Here is a 17,073-nt window from a genome sequence, read left to right as displayed (position 1 = left end):
CCAAGAATAGTCAGTCCATTCCCTTTCTATGTAGGTCTGGAGTTTTGGGCTACTCTAAAGCTCTGGCTATTCTGGGTTTTTAAGACCCAGGTGCTTTTCCAGGAATTACATTTAATATTGAAGATTTTTAGTGTAAGAAAGAATCTGGAGTATTTTAGTCCATTACTATAGAACCAGTCAATACCACACATATTTAGCATAAGAAGTGGATTTGGAATATTTTAGAAGATGATTTAAGTCATTTGGCTCTGTATACATTTTGATTTTCCCTCTGTTTCATTTAGGCCCAGGGTAGTAGTTTATATGGAATAAAAAGATTTATTTTTTTATAGTGATTCACCAATTTATTATAATGGCTTTTAGCTACAAATAACAGAAAACCCAATTGGAGCTGGAATAATAACAAGAACCTTTATTGTGCCACTAACAGTAAATTCAGAGGTAAATGTGCGCCCACGATCAGCCACATAGCCAAGCTTACCTCAACGTTCCCAAGGAGAATGAGATCACCTTGCTTAGACCAATCTCCGTTCACCCCCTGAGCTCACAGACTAGCTATGCATGAGTTCCCCAGCAAAGAGGGTCAGCTGTGGGTGGACAGCCACTGCGGTCTCCCTCCCAGTAACTGCAGGGAGTAGGCTGGAGAACACAGTTGAGAATCAGTGCCAAGAAATAAAAGAATGATATTTTAAAGGTTCATCTCCTTTTATTGAAATACTTAACTTTTGCCGAACCAGTTTGGCTCAGTGGATAGTGCGTTGGCCTCCAGACTGAAGGGTCCTGGGTTTGATTCTGGTCAAGGACATGTACCTTGGTTGTGGGCACATCCCCAGTGGGAGGTGTGCAGGAGGCAGCTGATTGATCTCTCTCATCAATGTTTCTAACTCTGTCCCTCTCCCTTCTTCTCTGTAAAAAAATCAAGAATATATATATATTTTTTTAAAAAGAAATACTTAACTTTTGTCTCAAGCCTGAGTTCCTTTGGTGGTGGCTGACAGCCAGAAGGGAAGACAGGCAACGGATGGTATAGAGCAGGGAAGACGTATGAGCTTAGAGGATTGGATCCCAGGTTTCCAGACAGTAATGGACAGTTCTTGAGCCCTTCCTCTATTCAGGCTCTCACTGGTGCTCAGCGATATTATTACCCACTTTCGTACATAATAAAACTGAGTCTCGGTGAGGAGAAGTTGGTGGGACTATGGCTTGACTCTCTACAGTCTGATTCTGGTGTCCTTGCTTTGACACTACACTGGTTTCTCTAACTACAGTCTGGGGATTCCCTGCATCAGGCTCACCTGGAGCACTTGCAATGCAGATTCCCAGCTCCAGGCCAGGCCTCATTCAGCAAGCCATCTGTGCACAAGGCTCATGGGCAGGCAATTGAGCAGCATTCCCCATGCTAACGTTGAAGAGCGGGTGGGTGATAATCTATTACTTCCCATCTGTGTTCGGACCTTGGATAAGTCCTTCTTTCCCCTTGGGCCTCATTTGCCTCACTTGTAAAATCAGGATGGGTAGGTCACTTCCAGCTCAAATACTGATTAGAATTCATCTTTAAACCCAACAACCTGACTACAGCCAGCCAACTGGCCCTTTTTCATGGATCTTCTTATCCCTATATAATAACAGGCCAATATGCAAATTTACTGAACAGCAGAACCACCGGTCGCTATGATGCGCACTGACCACCACGGGGCAGACGCTCAACACAGGAGCTGCCCCCTGGTGATCAGTGTGCTCCCACGGGGGAGTGCCGTTCAGCCACAAGCTGTGCTCACGGCTGGCCAGTGCAGCAGTGGTGGTAGGAGCCTCTCCCACCTCTGCAGCAGGACTAAGGATGTCTGACTTTGAGAGGGCGCAGGCTGGCCTGAGGGACCCCCATGAGTGTTACATAATAATGTTATCAAAATGATATTTGAAGTGTCACAGAGTTTAAACTTTGATGCACAAATTTTCGTAGAGCTTTCCTAGAAATCTGGAAGAACTAGCTGTCCCTTCTTGCAGCATATTGGAGGTTCCGGACCCTAAAGCCATGGGAGGGGACTGAACTTCTGTAGGTCTTCCCATTCTCTAACTTTTAGGCACTGCTGGGAAAGGAAATCATCGATAATTTTAATTTTCTTTCCCCCCTGAAATCACAGTGGACATCTTTCCGAGGTTTAAACCAGGGCATCCTACACCCGTCATTAGTTCCAACCCATTTGGGTTTGCTTTGGTTTCAGTTTTCTGATTTTTTTTTCTTTGGAGAAAGGAAAACAAGAGCGAGGGGCATTGGCCAAACAAGTCCGGCCACTCAGTGGTGAGGTTTCCAGATAAGAAGGATCTGAAGGACTTCCCATGGGCGTGAGGGAAATCGCGCACGCCATCCGGGAAGGGGACCAGGAAATCACTTCTTGTTTTTGAAACAGCAGCAGGCTGTGCGGAATGGCTCTGTGAAGCTCGGAGCACAGGGCAGGGAGGCACCGGCAGGAGGGACACCGAGCTTGGCGGCAGCTGCCTGAGCCTCGCAATGAGTCCTGTTCGGCTCTTTCTTCAGCCGTGAGGCCTTCAAGGAGGCCGAAGGGGAAATGGCCTCCTAGTGGAAACCGGGAAGCGTTGAGGCGTCTTTTGCAGCAGGAGCGGGTCTGGGGACTTCAGTGCTGGCCAGGTAACAGGCACTTCTCCTGGGGTCTGTCTCTGCAGCAAGACCTCAGCGACACTCCTCTTAAGGCATCTTCCATTTAGGAATCTCTTTGCCTAATTTTCTCTTTTGTAGGATATGTGCAGCTGTGGCATATATATTGGATATGTACAGTTGTGGCATGTATGTTGGATATGTACAGTTATGACACATGTTGGATATGTAAAGCTGTGCCATGTACATTGGATATGTAAAGCTGTGGCGTGTATGTTGGATATGTGCAGCTGTGGATGTATGTATCATGCATAGCTATGGCATGTATGTTGGGAGTGTATGTTGGGAGTGTGATCAAGAGCATTGTGCAGCCTGTTGATTAAGTTGAGACTGTGCTTAGGGAGACTGAGTATCAGACAATTAGCTGGGATCTTTTTAGTATATTCTCTATACTGGAATTCTTTTCCCTGTCACCTTTTTTTTGTTATTGTTGTTGTTAATAAATTTTCCTGTCTCTGCGCTAGAAAATACCATAAAGACCAGGGCATTAATGCATCAGTACTGAGCGTTTCCATGGCTGGGCAGCCATGTTGCAGTTGTGCTGACCAAGGCGATGGCTGCAGGCGTGTGTAGCCAGAGCACGGGACATTCTGTCAGCTCAGGCCGGACAGGGGTGATCTCTGAAATGTTAAGAGTAAGCGTTACCTCCCACCCACTGACTGAGGGGACAGGAGTTTGGAGGCAGCCCTGGAAGAAAGTCAGGCAGAGTGCTGGGATTAAGAGCTGGCAGACTTGACTGGAGCATTCGAGAAGGGAGGAAAAGTAGTCTGATGTGTGGTTGCTTGAACCTTTTTTTTCTTATACATTGTAGAAAGCCAGGCCATGCCACTACTGCAGCTCAGTTTTTCCTGACATGGAAGTTCTGGTCATTTTTTCTGAATTATACCCCGAATGCATGAATACTTGTACTGTAACAGAATATCTCCAACCCTTCAATATGCATTATTTCTTCCCTTCCTCCAAATTAAATCACCAATAATTTGCTGTGTACCTTACTAGTTAAATGACTTATTTTTTCTCTTCCTAACTCTTAGGACAAGCCAGGGCACACAGAAGTACAATAAATTTTCATTGTCAAATTCATGTATTGATCCTTAACAACATCTTCTTCCCACTGGAAATATAAAATAATACATGGGGAGTGTGGACAACTCTTTTAACACTTAAAAAAAGTTTGAAAGAGTTTTAGTAATTTTTACCATTATTATTTTTGTGTTGGCTTTGGCTTTAGTAATTAATGATATTAAAAATAACTCCCCATGGATTAAACTCTAGATTTGCAACCTTGAGGTTTAGGTTCTTCTCTTAAAGATTATCAAAGGCAGCCTTGTTCTGGCAATGAAAGGGGAAAAGAGAAAAGAGAGGAAAACTAACTGGGGAACAGAGAAACCCCTAGATGAAATGGTTGGCTCAGGGAATATAGGTGAGTGTGGGGGAGACTCTTTTTCATTTCATGGATAAGACCTGTGTTTAGCAGGGGTTTGTTTTTATCTCTTTCAGCCTTCTGTAAAAAAAAATAAATAAATGGGTGGTCATTGATCCTTCTTTTCCCCCTTACATTGTTATGAGACAAGTGAATAAGAAAAACAGTCACTGTTAACAAGCCCATGTAGCTCATGGAAAGAAAGTACAAATAAGCTATGTCAAACCCAAGAATAACTGCAAAATACTTTCAGTTGCTACTGGTATTTTCATGTCCTTATCAAGGTTTCTCCACTCCAAATTCAAGGGTCATTGGCCAAGCTAATTTTGGAAATTGGTGCTGCCTTCTTGACCATCCAGCCTTGGTGCTTCTCCCCATCCCTGGCTAATAGGATTAATCACTTCTCCTTACTGCATAGATCCAGCCCAGACTGAGACTTCCCCTTCTTTCACCACGTCACAGGTGAAGTAGGTATCTTCTTCCATATATATATATATATTTCTTTATAGATTTCAGAGAGGAAGGGAGAAAGAGACAGAGATAGAAACATCAATGATGAGAATCATTGATCGGCTGCCTCCTGCATGCCTCCTACTGGAGATCGAGCCTGCAACTCAGGCATGTGCCCTTGGCCAGAATCAAACCTGGGACCCTTCAGTCCGCAGGCTGACGCTCCATCCACTGAGCCAAGTCGGCTAGGGCGTGTTCCCATCTTATGGAATAAAAAAAGAGATGTTCAGAGGTTGTTTGCCCAGGAACATACAAGGAATCTTTCCGGAGCCCTGAGATGAGAAGAAACCCAGATGTCTGGCTTTGGTCAGCGATATGAGGATAAATGTCAGGTGGGACAGAGAATTAAAGTGATAGAATTCTGGCAGCTTTGTAGCAACACAGACTCCAGTTTTGCTGGGAATCTGTAACTAGATCAAGCTATTGCCTGGTCCAGGTTTTAGCCAATTTTAACACCTGTTATCTAGTCGTATCTCTACAGAAACCTAACCCCCAGCCCACCTCCCCCTGCCAAAAAGAACAATGCCCAGACACCTCCCAGGAGCAACTGAATCAGAATCTCCGGGGAAAGGGCATGGGCGTGGGAATGGAATTATTATGTATTTTACTCTCTGAAGCGATTCATTTACGCAGCGGGGGTTGAGAACCCCCGAGTCCTAACTGTAGGAGAGAAAATGGTTAAACTGGGCAGCAGAAGCAATCCCCGTTCCTGTCCCTGAATGTTGGGCCAGAAGTGCCCGCTGCTGTGAGCATCACGTAGAGGGTTCTGGTTGTTGCTGCTGGTGAGAGGAGCAGGCACACCTCACAGTTGCCTGTGAAAGCGAGGAGTTTTCCAGCGCCCCCCCTCCCCTCCCCGGGCAGGGCCATGCCTTGAGCATTTAGATTGGAATAGCCCCGCTGACTTCACTGCGGATACTGTGACTCCTGTTACTTGCAGATTTTACAAAATCAGATGAAATGTTCTAGGTAAACAGGATGTGCTCTTCTAGTGCCAAGTGACCGTGGGAGGTTATAGATTTTACTCAGTATCGCTTTAATACGTTTTGTCCTGATTCCAAGAAAAGGGGGAAAAGAAATACTAATTATGCTTTGCTGATCTGCCACTTTCTCTATTGACCTGAATATGGATAGACAACAAATCAAGGCTGCTTTTGAATCATGAAATGTGCCGCTAGATTAGAACCTCTCCGCCCCGACATTTCTTGATATAGTTCAAGTTGATTGGTGTAATTGTTGCCTCCTCTATAGAGGCCCTGGGAGGTCCTTTTCCGCTTCTCTGAGTCCCCCCCCCCCCACCGCCCCCATGCCTGTGAGTTTGGGCACAGAATAGATGCTACAAGAAAGGCTTATTGGGTGAAAAGCAGGTGTTGGCTGTGGGTACATTGTGAATTCACGAGTTGGTTACCAGCTCAGCATTTCAGCCCATATTGTATGACTCTGGTTGTGATGGTTAAAATAATTAGAATATTGCCTATTTCTTAAAGGTAATACAACAGTAAAACTTGTTAAATCACAGCATAGTGCAGGAATCTCCACGGGAGAGACTTGCTATAGAATTAAAAGGGCAAATAATCCTTTCCTTTAAGCTTATACTCTTAATGGGCGGCAAGGCTCAGGCATTGAAAAATTTAATAATAGGCAATAATTACTGAGTGTGCTCAGTGCTCTATAAAGACGAACTCATTTGGTTATTCCAATCATCCTATACTTCAGCTGCTATTCTAATGCCTGTTTTTTAGATAAGGGGACACAATTCTAAGTAAGGTGAGGAGTTCAGATTTTGGAAGCAGACTCGGCTACTTACTGTGTGATCTGCATATGTTCTTTCATTTACCCAAACCTCAGTTTTTTCACCTGTAAAGTGGGGATAATGTAGCTTTAACAATGAAGGATTGGAAGAATTAAATGAGCTTAGTGCATGCATAGTGCTGAGCCTAATGCCTGACACAGAGCAACGGCTTGATAAATGATAGTAATTATTGTTACTACGTAAGGTGAGGCTCAAAAAGGAGGAATAGAGCAGTCCAGTTGCCAAGAATAGTATAGAAGAAGCTGAGAGATAGCAACCCATTCAACCAATAGTTATTATTCATACTTATGGCATATTTTGCAAAGGAAGGCACAATAGAAGCTTGTGAGCAGGTCAGCCTGCTCTGTATCCAAGTGCTATGGGAGGAACATGTGGCACATCTGGGATTACATGAGGTTGTGGTGATCAGCTTGCCAGGTGAATTGGCTCAAATACTCTCTGGGCATTTGAGGTTTAATGTAGTATAGTAGCAATCTACGAAAAATAGTGCTGTACACAAATTAATCAGCCTGTGCTGTGATCGGTTACAGGGCAGAGAAGAAAGGAGGGAGGGCGCCCATTGGGGAGATTCCTGCAGTCATCCAGGTGTGAGATGACAATGTGCAAACCAATCTTGTGGCTGAGGGAAAGCAAACGTCGGCAGTGGAGTCATGAACAGGACTTAGTGACTGTTGACTTAGTGTCCCCACTCGTGCCCTTGATTCTTGTGTGTAAGGACACCTGTGAGCCAGGAAACTGGGAAGGAAGTCAGCCGTTGGTAAATCTGAGCAGAGGTGGGTGACAGATAGCACTGGGAGAGAAGGAGGCATGTTCAGTGCTAGATGAGTTGAACTTAGATTTAGTTGGAAATAGCCCATTTAGAGAGAAGCTCCTGCTATTTAGCCAGAGATCAGGGTGGAAATACAGTTTTGGGAACTGTCACATAAATGGATAATTAAAATGGTGGAAGTGGACAAGTTTCCTTAGAGAAAGGGTGTCAGGAGAGAGAAGCCACAGATCCAGGAGAGGTTTTGGCAGGTTCACAGTGAAGCAGTGGTAGAATGAGGAGGATGCAATCACAGAAGGAGGAGGGAAAGGAGCAAAAAGTGGAGCGATGAGACTCAGGAGAGGAAAAGGGGTCACCGAGAAGGAGGAGTTGCTACATGGTGTCAGAAACCAATAAGTAACTAAGGAGTATGAGGACTAGTGAAGAATGCTATTGGGTTTGTCGTTATAAAATACTCTCATAATGAAGTGAAAACTAAAGTGAGACTGTCCAGATTAAGGAAATCATGGAATGGCCATGACTTCTCAGGGTACTTCTTTCATTTTGAGCAGTGCACAATATCATTCTTTTTAAAAAATATATATATTTTATTGATTTTTTTACAGAGAGGAAGGGAGCGGGATAGAGAGAAACATCGATGAGAGAGAAACATTGATCAGCTGCCTCCTGCACGCCTCCTACTGGGGGATGTGCCCGTAACCAAGGTACATACCCTTGACTGGAATCGAACCTGGGACCCTTCAGTCCGCCGGCCGACGCTCCATCCACTGAGCCAAACTGGCCAGGGCAACACACACATATCATTCTTAAAGTCAAACAAAACCCCTAAGAGGGAAATGAAAATTGCAGAGACATGAAGTCAATGGTCAAGGTCCCCAACTCCTGGTCTCGCGGGCATGGAGTGAACAAGGTCTGTGAAAGGAAGAAACAGAGAGCTAAGATGGCCCTACTAATTATTAAAAAGCTGGGATATTTTCAACCATGCAGTAACTCCTGCCTGAGCCTGGAGGATTGCCCTCCACACCTCCGTCTCAGCCACCTTGGACCTTCACACAGACCTCTCCAACTTACCTACCCATGTGGGCCCCAGGCCTCTGTTACTGCACAGAGACAGCTCTGATTGGTCCATTATGAATATTATGAAAATACTCCAGTGTTATTTTGAACTTCATCTAACAAATAACTACAGAACTGTAAGGCTTGGCCTCACACCCAAACCCTCTGATGCTTCTGCACAACTGCAGCCAGCCGCAGGCTCCCGCCACCGCAACTGGAACGCACCCCAGCATTGTTTGACCAGGGCTGAGGGAGACCCCTCCATGGTAAATGAAAGTAGCAAGATACATGAGATAAGATCAGAGTAAGGAACTCAGTGTTTTCATAGAGATGGCAATCTCGGCTTAAAGGTTAAAATCTTCCAGAGATTTACAACAAGGACAGAAGGATAAAAGGTTATCAAGGCTGCACACATGTGTGGTGTGTTTTGGAAAACTTGACCCCATTGTGTACAAACAAATGTCCCTCTGTAATCTGATAGCACTGAGCCACCCAACACAATGCTGCTGCAGGACCTTATTTCAAGGCAAAGGAAAATGAAATAGAAAAAACATTTCAAGGCAGGTCTTTAATTGGTATTGTGTTTCATGTTTGTGTTAAATAAATGTTTAGCTTATAGTTCTGCATGTGTGAGGGATGAGTAATCTAATTAAATAAGGTCAGCAAAGATAAGCCTATGACCTCTGTGGTTAAAAATACAGACCTATGAAGGCAGGCTCTTAAAGTTATACTTGAGGATTTTTCATCTGTATGTCTACAATTCAGAAGGGTGGCTATGGATGACACTCTGTCCTTATTGCAACCCTATGCCTCATGGAGATGAGCAAAGAATAATAATCACACTGAAAATTGCAATGAAAGTCCTCTTGAAATTTGGTATTACCATCCATCATTAAGAGAAACTCTGCTTTAAATTATCCTCTAGTAGTAAATGGTATATGTGCAATCTATTTGCAATCTCTCCACTAATCTCTATTTTGATTCAGAAACACCGGTTTAAAACATAGCCACTTGAGTATATAGTCTACACCCTTGAACACAGGGAAATATGCCCTTGGCTTGTTTCAAAGAATATAATAACTTGTCTAGTTAGCCCACCACAGGCCAAGGTTTAGTAAGAGGCATGGCTTCTTTTGATATTGTCCTAGTATGCAATGCAGCTAGTTCTCCTCTAAAAGGAAAGCCGTGCGTATAACTGTGTGACATCAAGGTTAAGCAGTTTAGACCTGGGATGAACCTCACTCTTTCTCTCTTCCACCTTGCAACCAGATTTCTTGAGTTTTATGTGCTCATCACCTTCACATTCTCACCTCCTACACTCTGCAACTTTCCCCAATATAATTTCCTCCCCCATCACCCTAATGAGATCCCTCGTACTAAGAACATAGTATCTCTCCAAATCCAATGGGCAGTCTCAGTCCTCCTCTTAGCAGGCCTCTCAGCACTGTTGGACATAGTCAACCACACTCCACTCCTTGAAAACCTGACCTCCCCTGGTTCCAGACCTTCTTCTAGCCTTGTTTTCCTCCTGCCTCTCTGGTCTCTCATTCCCAAACATCTTAACTCAATCATCTTCCTTGAACAGACCTTTGATTGTTGAAATTCTGTGGGCCTTGGTTGTAGGTCTTCTTCTCTACTCTCTCTACTGTCTTCCTAATCAATCTTACCCACTCCTGTGATTACAATTACAAGGCTTGTCTGCCCGTAACCAAGGTACATACCCTTGACTAGAATCGCTCACCTCACCAGTCCCATCTTATACCATGCTCTGTTCACCTCACCAGTCCCATCTCATACCATGCTCTGTTGCCTTTTGAGGTCCCAGCCACTCTGACCAGCTCACAGCAACTTGATTGTGCCACATGTTTTCCCACTGCAGGGCCTTTGCACATGATCTTCTTTCTGCCTGGAATCTTCTCCCTCTTCTCCCTCCATCCTCCCCTTTTGTTTTTAGCTAACTCCAACTCATGTTTCAGATTTCAGCTCTATTAAATACTTCCTCTGGGACACTTCCCACAAATTCCCAAGGCTAGGTCATAGTCTTTTCTTAATAGGCATTGTTAGACAGTTCAGCACAGTGGTTAAAATGATGGCCTCTGGAGTTAAACTTCCAAGGTTCAAATTCTGGCTTTGCCCCTTGCCAGCTGTGCAATTTAGGACAAGTTAGTCACTCTGTAGCTCAGTTAATTTGACGTCATACTATAAATTAGGTATTATCCTAGAATCCCTTCTAGAATTTATAGTGAGGATTTAAAATTTTGCCCTAGCTTGTTTTGCTCAGTGGATAGAGCATCGGCCTGTGGACTGAAGGTTCCCAGGTTCAATTCTGGTCAAGGGCACATGGCCGGATTGTGGGCTCAGTCCCCAGTGGGGGCATGCAGGAGGCAGCCGATCAATGATTCTCATCATTGATGTTTCTATCTCTCTCTCCCTCTCCCTTCCTCTCTGAAATCAATAAAAGATATATTTTTTTAAAAAAAAATTTCACACGGTCAGTGTTCAGTACATAGTAAATGCTAAGCAAATATTAGTATTATGATTATTTTTCTTGGTAGCACTTTCATGGTCATAATTAAACAATAAACTGAGTAAATGATAGTGTGGCTCTCTGGTCTTTAATAAGCTCATCTAGTTCATTAGACTCTAAGTTTCATGGGGACAGGGACCATTCTCTTGTTTTCTGTTGTTCCCCATGCACCTAGCAAATCACCTTGGCACTTAGTAGGATTTTATAAATGTTTGTCCAGTCAATACTTGGGTGAACATATAAATAGACTTGCTTCATATAATACTTTACAACAATAAATATAATATGAGGAGGAAGGGTGAAAGCCTACATAAAGTGGGTGGTTAGGAGAAGTGGGTACTGTTTATAGTTGAGCAGATCATGGGACCTATTGCCTGGACATTGAAGAGTGGATAGAATTTGAATATGCAGTGATTATTCTGGGGCTAAGGAGCAGGGGAAAGTGGAGATTAACAAAGCATGTAAATGGCAGAATTATTTTGTTTTTGCCAAACACTGAGAAATAATCATTACTACCCCCCACTGTGACTCAAATTAATTCTCAAGTATTAGTTTTTGCAATTTTACTTTGCATGAATACTTGAACAGCTCTTGTACTATTTTAAATTATGGAAAAGCAATCAGCTTCAGTAATGAAAATATGATAGATGCCTTTTAAATATACCAGCTCCAAAAAATAAAATTCGAGCCATGGAGGGCCTTGATATGAGTGAAAGTGATTGTCTTTATTCTGAAGGCAATGGGGAGTTAAATAGAAGGTAAAACGAGGTCTGGAAAATCAACCTTGTGCTTGTGTAGACAATGGGGCAGAGAGGAAGGAATGGAAGCCATTGCAATGGTGTGCATGACAGCCAGTGAAGGCCTGGACCGTGCAGTCAGAGGTAGGGTGTCAAAAGTGGTTGGATAAATATAATAGATAGTTATGATTAGGTTGAGAAGCCCAAGTGAGGTTACACTGGATTTGAAAAATTATAAGGAATTTTAGACTTTTGGAACAGTAGTAGGGCCTTCAGAGGCCAACTCTTACAACCCAATTTTGAAATGACTGAGTGGAGTCAACTCCCTGGATTTGCAGGTAACAAAACAGACTCTGAGAGATAAAGTGACTTGTCCTAAGTCACACAGTTAATTAGTGGCACAGTGGGGCTAGAACTCATGTTTCCAGTTGCCTGGTCTAGTGTCCATATAAAGTTTTCCATTTATTCTTATTGCTATCCCACCAGGAAGCTCGCATAGCCCAAATGGTACCTATTCCCAGTAGCATAGACTGCTTGCTTTTAATTTTGCCACTACCACATATCAGCTATGTGGCCTTATAGAGTTATTCTTCCTTCTAACCTTCCATTTCCAGATGTGAAAAGTAGTGATAATTTAGTGTTACCATAGGATCACTGAGAGGGTTAAATGACATAAGCCTTGGAGACAGCTGAGCACCATGCCTGGAGCATAGTGAGCTCCCAGTAAATGATAGGGACCATCATCATCATCATCAACAACAATTACTATCCACAATCCTATTATCAATAGCTTGCCCGGCTGTAGAATAAGAGTATTGTCTAGAATTTTAAGAATCCTTGGTTGATCTCTAGAGTCCTTACTGATTCGATCCCCAGTTGCATTTGAGACACAAAGATCTTGCTAGGCCTTAGTTTTCTCATCTGAAAAAATAAAGTGTGTGTGTCAGGGGATTGGGAAGCTTGAACTAGAGATGAATTCTAACTTGTCTTCCAATTCTGATGGTATGTTTTTATGCTCTGACCAGACATACTCAGAATGCATTTTTCAATTTTCATAAAGCATATCCAGAATAAACAATAAATGTTAAGCAACAGACCAGAGTAAGTGACCCTGGTCACTCCAAAGCTCACCAAACATTCACCCCCTCCCCCATGTTTTTAAAAGATAAAAAATTTAAAAAGAGGTAATTTTTTAAAATTCTATGTGAGTTTGCTAGGCTGTGTGGCTTAAATAGCAGAAATTAATTTTCACACCATTCTGGAGCTTACAATTCTAAAATCGAGGTGTTGCAGGGTTTGATTTCTTCAGAAGCCTCTCTCCTTGGCTCGACAATGGCCGTCTTCCTCTGGTGTGTTCACATGGTCCTTCCTCTGTGTTTATCTGTGTCTTAATCTCCTCTTATAAGGTCACTAGTCATATTGGATCAGGGGCCACCCTAATGACCTCATTTTAGTTAATTACCTCTTTAAAGACCCTGTCTCTAAAGAAGGTCACATTCTGAGGTATTGGGATTTAAGATTTCAACACATCAATTTTGGAGGGACACAACTCAGCCCGTATCAAATTCCAACTATGACCAAGCCCCTTTGTGCTTCCTGGGCATATCTCTAATCTTTATGACAATTGTGCAAAATGGGTACTTTGACCCTCATCATTCACGTCAGGAAACTCTTGTCATTCACGTCAGGAAACTGAGGCTCAGTGGGGTTAAATGTCTGGACCCTAATTATTAAGTGGTGGAGCTGAAATCAGAACACAAGCCTGTTTGGCGTCAGGGCTGCTGTTCTTTCCCCTACAGGAAGGAGGGACTCACCTGAGCCCAAGGCCATCAAATTCATTCTCTTTCCAAGTTAGAGCTGCAATTGCTCTGCTCAGGAGAACAATGCCCTCCCGAGGACCACACTGAGCCCATGTCACAAGCTGCTCAAGGGAACTTGCACAAGTGGCTCACGACACTGCTAAGCATCACCCTTTGGGCTGTTTGGTTGAAACAGAGCTGCTTCTGCTCACGCTGCTCCTTTTCTACCTGAAATTCTTTCTCCATTAGACATTGAAGCATTGCCCATCCTTCAGGGTCTGGCAAGTGACCCTGGTCACTCCAAAGCTCATCCAAGGTCCCTCTGTCCTCAACTCCTGTCATGCTTATCAGGTGCACACTACAGGTCACTTTGGCCATAGGCCAACTTGGGGACGGATCTGACTCTACTACCTACTAGCTGGGGGGCCCGGGTAGGTTCTGTAACTTGTCTGGGCTTTTAATATTTTCTCATCTCTGGATTAGGATTAAAATACCTACCTCACAGAGTTATTGGGAGAGTTAAATAAATGAGTTGACATATTTTTTTATTGTACTTAGCACTGTGCCTGATATCTAGTAGGCATTTAGTAAAAGTATATCTTTCAAGCTTGCTTCCTTTTAGTTCATTTTTTAAATATTTTATTTTATTGATGTTTTTACAGAGAGGAAGGGAGAGGGAATAGAGAGTTAGAAACATCAATGATGAGAAACATTGATCAGCTGCTTCCTGCACACTCCCCACTGGGGATGTACCCGCAGCCAAGGTACATGCCCTTGAACGGAATCGAACCTGGGACCCTTCAGTCCGCAGGCCGACGCTCTATCCACTGAGCCAAACCGGTTAGGGCCAGGTGTAACTTTTAACACCGTTCACTCTTATACTTCCTGGGCCACTCTGATTTTGTTACTGACTTTCTCCTTCCCAACCGGTAAAAAAGGAGTTAACACACTACTTTAAATATTTTGGCTGCAGCCTGTGACCTGGTGCCCTTTGAAATGCTTACCGTGCCGCCTCTTTTATATTATTTTATTGATGTTTTTACAGAGAGGAAGGGAGAGGGAATAGAGAGTTAGAAACATCAATGATGAGAAACATTGATCAGCTGCCTCCTGCACACTCCCCACTGGGGATGTACCCGCAGCCAAGGTACATGCCCTTGAACGGAATCGAACCTGGGACCCTTGAGACCGTAGGCCGATGCTCTATCCATTGAACCAAGCCAGTTAGGGCTAGATCATATTTCTTTAACTATATGTTTCATGTCTTCCCAACAAGACTGAGAGCTTCTTGGGGCAAGGACCAGGAGTCATTTCAATTTGTGAATGCATAGCACAATTTTGGGCCAATAAAAAGTAGCCTGTATTCGTTGGTCCAGAAGTGCCCAACACATATGACACTATTTGAGATATAGAACACAAGCTCACAAAAGAGGATTTCAGGCAGAGGGCAGCATGAGCAGAGGCAGCTGTCTCCATTTCAAATGGAACAAAGCAGCCCAAAGGGTGATGGTTACCAGTCCCATGAGCCACTGGTGGCTTCTGTTATATATCTCATTATAGGCTATTGGGTTGCATTAAAACTATTAGGTAGATCACCTCTGAGTCCATACTCCCATTAATCCATTCATTCATCCACTGCTGATTGATTGCCTCTTAAATGCATCCCCATGAAGATTCTGTTTCTACATAGCTTCTTTAGTAGAAGGAAAGCTATAGGTTGGTGATGGGAAGGGCCAGGGGTGTGCAGGGAAATGCGGAATGGAATGTTGAAGATGTGGATCTGGAGACCTCATGTATCAGAAGCAGGTGGGGTAGACACCAACTCTCAGCTCCCATCCCCCAGAAATTCTGATTAATTGCTCTGGGATAATATTGAAACAACAAACAAACAAAAGAAACTCCCTAGGTGTTGGTTCTGATGCACAGCCAGGGATAAAAACTGTTGACGCAGATGCTACACAAATGCTCCAGGAAACTTCCTTCCAGGGTGGTGGTACCTGGCAAGCCTCGAGGAGGGTCCGTGTGCTGGGCTGGACCTAGGAGCAGAGCCCTAGGCTGGAGGAAGTGGGAGACACTGAGCAGAGGCTGATCAAACATGGGCTCTCTTTCACCTCTTACCTTCCTACTTCCTGAGAGGAGAGTAACAAGACTAGACTCCCTGGGGACCAAGGATTCCAGGAGAGCCAGGAAGGCAGAGCTGTGTAGAGCTTAGGAAGTAAATCATTACCAGAAAGAATCCCACTATTGCCCTATTTAGAAATAGCGTGGAGTCACAATTTGATGATGACCTCACAGATGTGATCATCTTGTGAACAGGCTTTGAACTTGCAAAGTACACAGCCCATTTACTCCTCTTCCTACTGCAAGTCTGGGTAGGTCAAGGCTGATGAAGCATTTCCAAAAGAGCAGTTGATCTTAAGCACTGGACGTTTCTAAGATTTGGGAGAACTGTTTCCTGACGTGTTTCAGGCCCATTTCACAATGCCAGCTCCTGCAGGAGGATGTCCTTAGAGACTGCTCCAAGGAACCCAGACCCTCATCCTCCCAATACCGGCTGCCAGGAATCCCGATGACCTATTCCTGGCATATGATGTCAGGGTGCTCAACTCTCCTCTCCCCAACTCCAGGGACAGGAAGATAGAGTCAGAGGAGGCTAGGAAGTTGGTCATCACCATAGGGTTGGGGCTGGGCATGAGAACATGTTTCCCAGCTTTTTCTAAGACACAGCCGGCTCACATAGGTTGGTGAGTTTTAGTACAGAATGTTCAGGACTTATCATTTTAAAAGAGAAAGATATTGGGAGTGATATCAGATCATTTTCTCTCTCTTGCTGTTCGTCTCTGTATCTCTTAGCGGTTATCTGTCCTTAACTCCAGGAATTTGGAGTAAACAAGAACCACTACTCTAGGGGATTTATGACTAAGGGAGCGCTACTGAAGACACATTGCCATGAATGTGGGATAATGCTCTTCACTTTTAACTGGATAAATTTGGACTTTTGTCTCCATTAGCCAAGTTAAAGATCTTCTACTGCCTTTCTCACAGGCAAGAATAGCTTTGAGCTGGAGGGTTAGGTAAGACAAGTGTGTCTTCAGGTTTCCCCCCTCATGCAGTAGCAACCTCAAAAGCTGAACTGATCTTCAGCTGGTATCACTGTTCTGATTCGTCAGGCCCATGACGTACTGGTTGTCACATATTTTGAAATGACCTCTCTCTCAAAGGGGGGGCATTCTCCTTTCAGGTGGCAAACCTGTGTTGTGTGACTGGTGACTGCACACAGCTGTCATCACTCTTCTGCACCCAGAGAACCCCCTCCCCACAGTGGGGTCCTTCCTACTTCTCTATTTCTATTGACTTGTGATTGTTGTTGTCACCAAATACTTCCTTTGAGTAAAGAATGTTGATTTAGTCAAGAGATGACCTAGGGAAGGCTGAGGAAGATGAGGACAGTAGACAGTAGTGGATGGTGGGCTATACAGAAGGACAAGATGTAACCACTTAGGGGCATTGTAATTCTTGCTCACTTGATGAAAGGCCAACGTTGGAGAATGGTGGAAAGATATGGAGTCAGCTTAGGTCCTTCTAATACCTGAGTCCCTCCATGGGTGTCACAAATTAAGGGAGGTTCATTAACCATTCAATTACTAAGTGTCATCCCCTGATTAACTGCCTCAGTATGGAATCAGCCAACACTATGTTGGGGCCTGAAAAAATTAAGTTGCCTCCTACATAACTCCATTCATCCTGGGAACAGTTGCTATCACCACACTG

The 17,073-nt window shown here is 43.9% G+C and overlaps 1 protein-coding gene across 4 annotated transcripts in view; it reads left to right on the top strand.

The window, feature by feature from the left end:
- Positions 1 to 17,073, top strand: part of ADGRF5 (adhesion G protein-coupled receptor F5) — a 101,685-nt gene that overhangs the window by 28,106 nt on the left and 56,506 nt on the right. Inside the window, exon 1 of one of the 4 annotated variants that reach the window (XM_015572217.1) lies at positions 2,356 to 2,647. The exons of the other annotated variants lie outside the window; for them this stretch is intronic. The gene's annotated coding sequence lies outside the window, so the exon portion shown is untranslated. Of the gene's footprint in view, positions 1 to 2,355; positions 2,648 to 17,073 lie in introns of those variants that run through there. 4 annotated transcript variants of the gene reach the window in all.

This window comes from Myotis davidii, unplaced genomic scaffold, assembly GCF_000327345.1.
Source record: "Myotis davidii unplaced genomic scaffold, ASM32734v1 scaffold167, whole genome shotgun sequence".
NCBI lineage: Eukaryota > Metazoa > Chordata > Mammalia > Chiroptera > Vespertilionidae > Myotis > Myotis davidii.
The sequence above is the reverse complement of the archived record's forward strand: the minus strand, read 5'-3'. Positions and strand labels throughout refer to the sequence as shown.